The sequence below is a fragment of the Pipistrellus kuhlii genome, unplaced genomic scaffold (assembly GCF_014108245.1).
Source record: "Pipistrellus kuhlii isolate mPipKuh1 unplaced genomic scaffold, mPipKuh1.p scaffold_m20_p_9, whole genome shotgun sequence".
Taxonomy (NCBI): Eukaryota; Metazoa; Chordata; class Mammalia; order Chiroptera; family Vespertilionidae; genus Pipistrellus; species Pipistrellus kuhlii.
In genome coordinates, this window is record NW_023425595.1 from 61,855,199 (window position 1) to 61,863,551 (window position 8,353).

Here is an 8,353-nt window from a genome sequence, read left to right on the forward strand (position 1 = left end):
AGGCCTTGGGGGGGGGGGGGGACAGGGAGTGGGTGAAAGGGGGCCCAGGGCAGAAAAATGGGGGACATCAGTAATACTATCAACAATAAAAAACACATTAAATTTAGAAAAAAGAAAAGAATGCATAGGTGATGCCCATGTTGAGATTCTCACACAGCCTTGTTCTTGAGACAAGGCAGAGCAGAGACAGAGCCCCCTCAAGAGTGAAAGGGAGTAGGTTGGGGTCTTGTCACATGCCTACCCTGGGCTCAGCAGAATGCTGGTTGTAGTAGATGTGCAATTGGGTTTACTTTGAATAATAAAGGGTAATTGGCCCAGCCTTGGAACACCAGAAAGCATATGCATTATTCACCAGCCACTAGGAAATCAGCTTCGGAGGTGAGGAGCATCTTTCCATTTCAACTCCTGTCAAAGTGTCACAGAGTCATGAAGGATATCCGTCTCTTTCGGAGCCTCAGCTATTTCTCTCTTTATGTCCTTGATTTATAGCCTCATGTGTACCCTGCCCAAGACCATGCATGAGCTCCTGGGGGATGGGACCAGGTTGTTTTTATCTCTAAGCTCCCAGTGTCTATGCCTGAGTCATGCTAGGTGCTCAAAGCTGTTTAAAAAACATGAACAAAAGTGTTGACAAAAGAGCACAGATAATAGAATGAGATGAAAGATGTCTGCCTCTGGCCTTGTCCCATCGCCACTCCCCCTAGAAATGGTGATGTTCCCTGAGCATATGAGCACCTGGCTTCCAGGCAGAGATCATGTGGTTCCTGGGGCCAGGCCATTTCAAGTTCCGGTTTGTGGCCCCACCAACTTCAGGGGCTGAGATGGGGCTGTTTCTTCCTTCTTTGGGACAGCACTGAGTCCTATGTCCTTTGAACACTCGCTGGGTGAATCCTCCCCATCCCCTCTGTGCTAACCCCTGCCTGAAGAAGGACGCTGAGGATACTTAGCAGGCTAGCATGGGTGCTGGGACTGCATCCTCAATGGGAAAGATTGCTGATCTCCCCAACAAGGGTAAGTGAGAAGCCCCATCCTCCCCAGCCCATGCTCTCACAGAATTCTTTCACCCTCAAGCCAAAATATTGAAATCATGTGCAGCACTTTAAAAATGCTGATACCTCGGTCTTACTCCCAAGAGATTCTTATTTTGTTGCTATGGATCATGGCCAGAGCGTCAGGATTTTCAAAAGTGCTCCAGGTGTGTTTTGTGTTTTTTTTTAAATAATTTTTATAGCTTTAATATGTTTTTATTGATTTCAGAGAGAGGAAGGGAGAGGGAGAGAGAGATAAAAAACATCAATGATGAGGCAGAATTATTGATGGGCTGCCTCCTGTATGTCCCCCAAGGGGGAGAGAGCCCAAAACCTGGGCATGTGCCCTGACCGAGAATTGAACCGTGACCTTCTGGTGCAAAGGTCAATACTAACCACTGAGAACACTGGCTGATCTCTTCAGTTGTTTTTAATGTTCAACCAAGCCCAAGGACCTCTGCATATGGTCCATTGTCTCCTCATCACCTAACACAGTCCTTGCATTCAGGGAATGTTTTTTGTTTGTTAATTTATAATCTTTGTTGTTGAAAAGATTATATAGGTCCTCCTTTTTCTCTCATTAACCCCTTCCAGCCTGCTACAGTCTCCCCGTCCCAGACTCTCACCCTCCATTGTCTGTGCAAGGAATGTTTGTTGAGCAGATAAATGAATGGTGAAAGAATGAATGAACATAGGGCTTCCCACCCAGGTGCCAACAACAGCATAAGCTGGCAATGTTTTGGGGACATATGAGCCCAGACCCAATGCCTCTCCATGCCCCTCACCACCCTTCCCATTCTCCACACTCTCAGGTTCAGTTTGCCTGCCTATAGTTTGGGTTTGTGTGCTTTGAAAAAGCTCTCCAGGTGATTCGGATGTGCAGCTTTGGTTAAGAAAAATGAGTGAGCGAATGAATCCATGAGACATCTGAGCTAATCAGAGGGGCGTAGAAGCAAAAACAAATGAGCATCCTATAATGTTTAGGAACCTGGTTGGTTTGCTCTCCCACTGATCTTGTTTCTTTTTGCTTGATTGGCAAACCAAACAGCACTTGGTCGGGAAGCAAGAAGTGGCCCTTTCCTCTTTCCTTCCAGAAGTCAGTAATGGCCTGGAAACGTGAGCCTGGCCTTTTCTTTTTTTATAATATATTTTGTTGATTTTTTACAGAGAGGAAGAAAGAGGGATAGAGAGTTAGAAACATCAACGAGAGAGAAACATAGATCAGCTGCCCCCCCCCCCCCCCCACTGGGGATGTGCCCGCAACCAAGGTACATGCCCTTGACCGGAATCGAACCCGGGACCCTTCAGGCCGCAGGCTGACGCTCTATCCACTGAGCCAAACTGGCTTCTGCTGGCCTTTTTTTTTTTTTTTTTTTTTTTTTAATTCCCAATGTGCAGGTCGCTGTGGTTGCTGTCTGGTTGTTAGTCCCTATGTTGGGTTGGAAGTTGAGGTCATGGTGTGGAGTAATACATCATGGAGGGGGAGGAGGGATGAGTCAGTTTGGAAGTGGGTGATAAATCTAGTGCTCCGCTCAATTCAGCAGAACCTGGGAGCCTGAGTTGCTGTTCAAGCCACTTAACTTTTAGTCACCTTGGACACTGGGGAGGAACAGAGGAAGTCAGAGATGATGGTGAAGAAAGAGACCAACAAGTCAGCCCCTGCAGGCAGTGCAGAGTCTCCTCTTCCTACTCGTCCATCCACTGCTCTGAAAGAAGGCACGGCAGCATCTCCTGGGCACACACCTTCCTGGGCTGGCAGCCACGCCACAGCCAGGCAGGGGCCTGCAACTGCCCCCAGCTGCGCTTATAGCAGTTTCCAGTAGAAACAGCAAGACAAACATACAAAGAACAGCAAAACGACAGGAGTGGGCCTTTTACTGCCAGTGTCCAATGGCATTTTCTGCAGGGGTGGGAATGTTCTGGATTCAGCCACTGGCTTACAGGCCACACTTAGAGTGTGGCTAGGAGAGGGAACTGACTTTTAAATTTTATTTCATGTCGTGAACTTCAATGTAAATAGCCATCGTAGTGGCTACCGTATGAGATAGTGCGGGTCTATGTGGCTGGGCTGATGGAGGAGGAAGAAGCCTGGAACTGGGTGAGTAGGAAAAACAACAACACTGGCCTGGCACCACATGGCAGGCAGACATCTCAAGTCTTTGTGGTGGGGCTGGAATACGATATGGAGTATTTCCCTTTGAGCCAGGTGCTCTGAGCTGTGGCTTCTTGGGATCGTGAGCTGCTGTAGAGTTTTGTTCTTATGGTTCCGTTCCCAGCAGGAAGGGAGGCTCCCAGTGAACCCTGCTGCATTCAAGGGAGAAGTGACTTTGTTCTTCCATTGCAACAGTTCTCAATGGAGGTGACCCTAGAAGGCAAGCCTCTCCTGCCTGGCGGAGAGGGGAGCTGAGCTAAGAGCTCAGGCTCTTAGCAGCATGCAGCTGCCTCTCACATTGGGATTTCCCGGCTCACATTCTGCTACCCCGTGTTTCCCTGAAAATAAGACATCCCCCGAAAATAAGACCTACCTACAGATTTCCTTCTGAGTGAAATATAAGAGATCCCTGAAAATAAGGCCCCCCTAGGCTAAACATGAGAGATTTGGTCCACTGATTCTGAAAGAAATGGAGTCATAAGAAATTCACCAGGAAATTCAGGAATTGGATTGTTCTGATGATGTTCCAGAAGATAATGACATGATTGTCATTGAATAAATGAGTAAATTCTTGATGCTGTAGGATTCACAGTTTGTCTGGTTTGTGTTGACAACTACCATACTACTATACTGTATACAGGTAATAAATTTTCTTTATTTTCATTTAACAATAAATGTGTACCGTATTCTTCTTCATGGAAAAATAAGACATCCCCTGAAAATAAGACCTAGAGCATCTTTGGGAGCAAATATTAATATAAGACATTGTCTTATTTTCGGGGAAACAGGGTATTAACTTGCAGGGCTGTGTTAAGAAAATCATGTAATCTCTCTGTGCCTTCTCTGTACAATGAGTGACTGACAGCCTCTAGCGTGACAATTCAGTTTCTAAGGGTTTAACATTTCCTTACTAGGACACAAATTAAAGTCAAATGGGCATTGGAATGGCTTCCCTCTCACTGCAGCGAGCTTTTCTTTCCACCCAATTACTGTCTACATTAGCTCTTTTATTTATTAGTATTATTAGTACTATTGGAACATCTTCTATTTTCTACTGCTCAGCCTGGATTACCCCCAGGAAAATCATCATCAGTTTCAGCAGGGCCTGAGTGAGCAGAGCCCAGAAGCACACAGTGTGGTCTGCAACCAATGGATGGGGTTCCCATAGCAAATACTTGCTATCATCTCCGCCTTTCTCCCCCTCTATTCCTTCCTTGCTTCTATCATCCTCCCCCCTCTTCTGTCTTTCTACTTCCTCTCTTTCCTCCCCAACTCTTTCCTCTAGCTTCCTCTTTCTCTGCCCCTCTCTCTCCCATCCCTCACCCTCAAGTCTTCACCTCCCCTTGTACTCCTGCCTTCTCTATGTCCTGGGAGCTCAGCTGGTTTTATGCTCTTCCCAAGCTACAGACGAAGGCACCCTTTGGTGGGTGGGAGGGGCACAGGGTGGCTGCAAAGCCTGAGAACACAACCTCCAATGTTTTTCAGATGAGCTTCCCTCTCCAAACACAAGGAGGGAGCCTGGCTATGGGAATAGCTCCTGTGGCAAGCAGAAAACACAAAAGGAAAGTAAAAACCTTCCAGCTGTTGTAGATAGAATATTTGTGTTCTCCCCAAATTTAGTGTTGAACCCCTACCACCCAATGTGATGATATTAGAAGGTGGGGGTTTGGGAAGGTAGTTAGGATTAAAGGAACGCATAAGGGTGGAATCCTCCTGAATGGGATTAGTGTCCTTTTAAGAGTCAGTAGAGAACTTGCTTCCTCACTCTTTTTCTGCCACAAGAGGATAGAAGTTGGCTATATGAAATCTGGGAGTAAGCTCTCACCAGAACCCACAAAAAAGCACTATAATCTTAAACTTATAGTCTCTGGAACTGTAAGAAATACATTTCCGTTGTTGATAAGCCACCCAGTCTGTGGTATTCTGTTATAGCAGCCTGAACGGACTAAGACACAGCCGAGCCCACCCCAAGTCCAAATGTTCCATAAGGCATTAGCAGGGATGTTTGGGAGTTGGGAATCAAAATGGGAGAGATTACCCCCCTGTCCTCCAGCTTAGGAAGGAATCAGAGAGTCTTGTCTCACAGAGAAGGCAGGCAAAGGATGGGCACAGTCCTGGGGGCATCCAGCAACTTCTCCAAGGAAGTCCTGCAGTCCCCCACCTGTAATCCAGGCTCCACAGCCTGGTGGCCACTCTGTCAGGAGATGTTGATGGGAAGCTTGGGCTGGGGACCAGTGAGTCTGCACATCACAGTGCCTCTCTTTTCCTTTCCCATGGAGGGTAGTAAAGAAAAGCCTTGGCTTCAGGGACTGTGCTCTCAACACAGTCTTGAGGATTTGCTGCTAGCTCAAATCAGTCATGCTTACTCCGTATTGTCCGCACCCCCTTTCCTTTTTGCTCCACAGAGATAAGACTTGAAATTCTGGTTGCTTCTGTGACCAAAGCTTCCTGTTCAAGCCCTATTCCTCTTTGTCAGGGGTAGCTGAAAAGCAGAGGAAGAAAATATGACCTTGAATTGTTTTTTCTAAATCTTCAGCAATAGTCTGAGGGAATAAAATTAGTCCTAAATCTGGATTCTTAGCCTGTGCACCATTTTCTAGCCTTGTGTTCCTTTCAAACATTCTTTTTTAAATCTGTGAAATGAGTGGAACACCTCATTCATTAGGGATCTTACGAGGACTGAAGGGATAATAGGTGCCCCCTTCTCTTGGACAGTGGATAGATAGGTGGTTCAGCTAGCCAGGAAGTTGGAGGAAGGTAGACCCAATAACCTCTTCAGGTTACTCCTAGCTTGACAATCTATAGCTCCAGGGAAACTTAAGTGAGTCCAGAAATAACCATGCGATTGACAGAAGTAGGTAACACTTAACAGCTCATTACCTGTGTGGCTAACAAAGCAACAGGGTCTTCAGCAACATTGAAACAGTCAAGAGAAGGTGCCAACAATGGGCATTTCTTTAGCATCCAGAGCAAGTTTCTCCAGCATCATGAATCAGTTTCCAGCAGGCTCCTGCTGATTTGATTTGCGCAGCCGGGTGGTATGGAAAGGCTGACGCTGATGTGTCCAGAGGAGGAGAACAGAGGGAGCATTTCCACATTTGAGTAATATGACACTTAGCCAGGAACAGACGAGCTTGTTATGCAATAGACATAATGGAAAGGGCCAGCCCAGGGCAGCAGCCTTGAATGGTAAAGCTGTGGAGGCAGAATTCTCCAATGGACATAAAATCAAACTTCAACTTCAGCATTGGGTAATGGGAGGGAAGTGGCTCAGCCTAAATAAAGAGCTGGCCGGCTTTCAAGGAGAGAGATGCTTTCAATAACCACCCTCCAAAGCCACTGTGGCTAGTAACAGACTTAAAGTCAATAGGCATTGACAGGAGCAGGAGGCACGTCCCCAAACTTGAGTCCTGCAAGCAGATACTATCTGTTCTCCCTCCTCTGTCATTTCTGTAGAGGTAGTGGATGGAAGGGTAGAGTAAGGCTGGGGCAGGACGGGCCACTTGCTCGTGATTAGGGCAGAGCTGTTGGGCACCCTATAAGGTTGGGACTTTTACGTGGAAGGCTGAAGAGGTGTCCTACAGTCCTGTTAGAAGTGCTTTATTCAGAGAAGGGTGCCTTCCTGTTTTCTGCTCCTATCAAGGAAAGAGAGTTTAACAGAGCAGTACAGTGGCCAGGGAACAAAAAATATATAAATTCGTTGCTGCACCTATTTGTGCATTCATTGGTTGCTTCCTATATGTGCCCTGACAGGGATGGAACCTGAAAGCTTGGCTTGTTGAAACAACATTCCAACCAACTGAGCTGCCCGGCCAAGGCCTAAATACTCTCTGTTCCCCTGGCCTTTGTTAGAAGTGAAAGTGCTGTTTCCATGAGAAAAGTGTCATGAACATGAACATCATAAAACCAAGCGCCTCAATGATTTTTCAGTTTAACCTCAGAAGAATCAACCCAAGAGCTTCAAAAGCCCAGGGTAGACTGGTCCCAGAGCACTTCCTCCTCTGCCCTTTCGTTGCCTTGTTCCCTTTTCTCTCTTCTACACATATGATTCTCTTTCTTAGAGGCTACATCTTGTCTGTCTTTTTCTCTCCCTTTGATTCTTAAGCTTTTTTGTACTGATCTTGTTTCTACTTCTGTTTTGCTGTTTTGGGTGCTCTTGTGTTTGTCTAAATTCTATTTTGTCACAACCTTTTTTTTCTTATGTTTGGGCTGCTTTTCCTCTGATTTCTCTCTGCCTTCTTCTGGGTGCTGTTTTCTGCTATATCCATTTGTGACTGGCTTTATGGGCACTGGTACTGTCTCCTGAGAGATGCTTGCAAACTCTAGATTCTATACTGTTTGAGCTGTAATAATACTCTTGCTGACTGCAGTTCAGGGGTGCTGGTTTTTTTAAGAAACAGTGCCTGGTGAATTGACAGTAGCTCAGGGAGTCTAGTCTCCGCCTGCTGTCATGGGCTGGTAGCATGAGGTAACTGTTTTTCCACTGTTTGTGAAATATTTCAAGTCTTGGGTGGGTCTGGATGGTTTCACTTGGGAGTCTTTGATCAAACATTCTGTACCTGGGTTTGAAACCAACTTCTTCTTTGTACCTACAGGTTTCCAAATAGTCCTCTCTCATCTGTCTGACAAAAGTCTTTGGTTCCAAGCCTCTGGCTCTCTGCACTTTGATATAATCTTCAAGTTCATCTTGAAAAGAGTCAGATGTCTTCTTTGAATGCTCCATTAGGTTGGCAACAAGGGATTTTCCTTATCAGGCTGAGAACTTGGTGGAGAAATCTGATCATATGCACACATGAATTGCCTTCAGTTTTCTAGTATAAACTTTCCCCAAACAGTGAGACTGTGCAACAACTGGGGAGCCTTTGAGGGGCAGGGGCCTGCATCTATAACTACTGTTGCTCTCCCTGCCAAACCCCTCTCTGGCCAGGGAGTAAGGGGGGGGCGGGCAGGGGGTAGGAATAGGCCCAGGTGGAGGTGCCAGAGAGGTAGGGTGGGAGGAGGAGGCGGAGACCAGGATTCTTGAGGGGGGGGGGGGCAGGGGGTAGGAATAGGCCCAGGTGGAGGTGCCAGAGAGGTAGGGTGGGAGGAGGAGGCGGAGACCAGGATTCTTGAGGGGAAGTTGCTGCTATCAGCAGCAGCTGACTGGCTGGTGCTGACACATGACCAAGGGAAG

General features: G+C 46.7%; 1 pseudogene; it reads right to left on the bottom strand.

Annotated features, from left to right (window-relative positions):
* Positions 1–6,887: 6,887 nt before the first annotated feature.
* On the bottom strand, positions 6,888–8,086 carry LOC118713468 (annotated as a pseudogene).
* Positions 8,087–8,353: the final 267 nt, after the last annotated feature.